This window comes from Capsicum annuum, chromosome 8, assembly GCF_002878395.1.
Source record: "Capsicum annuum cultivar UCD-10X-F1 chromosome 8, UCD10Xv1.1, whole genome shotgun sequence".
NCBI lineage: Eukaryota > Viridiplantae > Streptophyta > Magnoliopsida > Solanales > Solanaceae > Capsicum > Capsicum annuum.
The window spans coordinates 90096952-90100022 of NC_061118.1; positions in this window are offsets into that span (position 1 = coordinate 90096952).

Consider the following 3071-nt stretch of genomic DNA (forward strand, 5'->3'; position numbering starts at 1 on the left):
GATCATTTTGTTTGCATATTTCAGAGTTTTCAACGAGAACTATTAGCGCTCAATTATCTAGTTTTTTATATTGTTGCCTATCAGCAGAATTTTCTTTAGCAATTGAAGCAATGCTTGGTTTGCATTTATAAAAGACTGCAATTGCTCATATAAAGGAAGATCCTCCGGAATATCGTTTAAATGGATCAAATTGATTATATGCTAAGTTTTTTTTATCTTTTGAAGAAGATTCTGCCATCTGCGGAATCCTTGCATTTATAAAGCTCATATTTCCCCTTTGTAATTCTGGGAAATTAGATGAATATGAGGACTAAGATGATAAAGAAGAGTATCTTCCCCCAGAGGAGGAGTATCTTCCTCCTTGGTTTCTACCTCTGTCTCGACCTCTAGATATTTGCCAGGGTGGATCCATAGCCATACTGCATAAGAAGATTAGTCGTATAAATCAATATCATACCAATCAATTTCATCGCGTATATCTTCAAAATTAGGAAGAAATAAGTTTTCTTCTATCATGTCATGAATGATTTTTTCTAATATAATAAAATGAATATCTTCATTTAGAGGAATGCACTTGATAATAGTAGTTATAGTTTTTTTAGAAAGAAAGTATGTATAAAAATTCATTTAATCAGTTAAATATTCTCTAGATAAGAAATCGGGTAAAGAATTTTTACTCTCTTTCTTGTGCTGTATTTCAAAATCAAAAGGGGCTAACTGGGCTTGCCACCTTGCAAAGATTAATTTAGAAGCATCATGTTTAAAATCTTTATCAAACATATATTTAACTAATTGAGCATCAGTCCTAACTATAAATTTCTAATTATATAAATTATCTTGGAATTTTAAAACACATTTAACAATAGTCATCATTTCATGAGCCATAGTGGCGTATTTTTTCTGACTTTCAGACCATTTTTCCGAATGAAACCTAATAAGACATTCAATATTATTATGGGGATTTACTTATTTAAGTATTTCAACATAACCAACATTTGAAGCATCATTCTCAACTATTTTTAACCAAGCAGGATTAGCTAAGGTTAAACAAGGTAAAGACTCGACACGTTTTTTAATTGTTTTTACTAGATTAGTATGAGTATTAGTCTAGGGTCCTTTGTAATCTTTTTTTATCCAATCATATAATGGGGCCAAATCACGAGACAGATTCTGATAAAAAGGAGAAATGTAGTTAAGACTGCCTAACAACCTTTGCAATTGAGTTTTATCAGTTATAACATCGGGAAATTTTTTAGCAAAGTCCAAAGCCCTTTGAATGGGTTTGATTTTTCCCTGGCAAATATTATGTCCTAAAAATCGAACATTAGTTTGAAATAAGCACATTTTTTATTTAGAAATGACCAAACCATTTTGTAACACAATCTTCTTGAATATATTCAGATGTTTAAAATGCAATTCTAATGTTTTTGAAAATACAAGAATGTCATCAATGTAAACAATTATAAAATCCATATATGGATTGAATATATCATTCATGATTTTTTGAAATTCAGAAGGAGCATTTTTCAGACCAAACGGCATTACATTCCACTCATATTGTCCAAAATGGTAATTAAAAAACTTATTCCTATTGAAGAATGGGGAATTTCGTCAATGACTCAACGATCTATGCCAATGGGACCAATGGACCAAACACTTATCAATTTCACTTATTGGGATTATATTAAAGCCTTTTCTCAAGTATTATATTATAATAATTATAAGCATAAATACACTTGGTTCATAAAAATTTGTGCTAAAGTATTTGAAAAATCTATCCCAAACTGGTTTATTCAATGGTGGTCTCAATATAGACCTACGGTCAAAATATTACCTCCAGAATATTCTTCTTTATATTACTCATGGAAAAAGTCCTCTCCTTTCTTAACCGAATTATATCTTTTAGATCATATTTGTAAAATCGATACTATTGATCAGATGTATTTCTACATAGAATTCTCTATCCCTTGGATCCATCGTTGGTCCATAGAAATAGGCTATGACACTCAACAAATTCCTGCCTTATACCTCACATTTTATTGTAATTTCTGGGACAAATTGCTTCGGAAAGATCCAGAGACTAAACTCACATATGGTCATGACCAACGGGAGGAAATAGTCAAAAAAATTGTTGAATATGAAAAAACTCCCAAAAAATCAATTATGGTGGAAGAAAAGAGTCTTAACTATGTTTCCCGAAGAATATCTGCACATGGCGGTAATAAAATGCAAATGATAGAAGAATATTTATCAGAGGTCAGAGATAAATTACTTCAAACTGTTGAGCGAAATTCAGACATCTCAATGAATAGTACCGAAATAAATACTGAAGATATTACTGATTCACAACCTCCGAAAATTCTGATAGAAGAAGAAGAAATTGAAAAAGCTGAAGCATTCATCAAGAAATGGAAAGGAAAAGACAACACATGACTGATGGATAAGATATAACTATAATAATTTTCTCTTTGTAATAGTAAAATCACTGTGCACAGGGATCCATCTATTACTGTGCAAGATTCTCTTTTTTATTATTTATAGGCGCCTCATTCTTGAGAAGAGGCAGGAGTTCAGAAATTCTCTCCTTTTATTTTTCAAAACTCTCTCTCTCTCTCTTTGTAATATATTCAAGAATTAAATAAAGAAGAAGCTACTTGTTTACTACTATTTCAGTTTGGTTCACGGCTAGTCAGGTATATATCTCTTTACTACTTTTATTCATTTACTTAAACTTCTACCATAATCCAGCCGTGACTATGTCCGGCTAAAAAATTTTCTTATATCTATGTTGAAGATCTAACTTCGTTGATATGTTAACTATGAAAGCTCCAGACTCTATCAAAATATAAAGGAATCTTTTTAATTTCTTGACTTGGTTCCAAAATGGAGGTACAGTCGAGTTCAATACACTTATGTTAACCTTGTCTCTATGACGCCGTCTAGTAAGTTGTGCTTCTCTAGCCCGTATTGTTGAGAAAAGGGCGAATTTCCGCACAATTAGAACTTCTAGACACACATGTTCAATATAAGTGTATTGAATCTCTGACAGGCCCCATGTTTGGGTAAAAGAG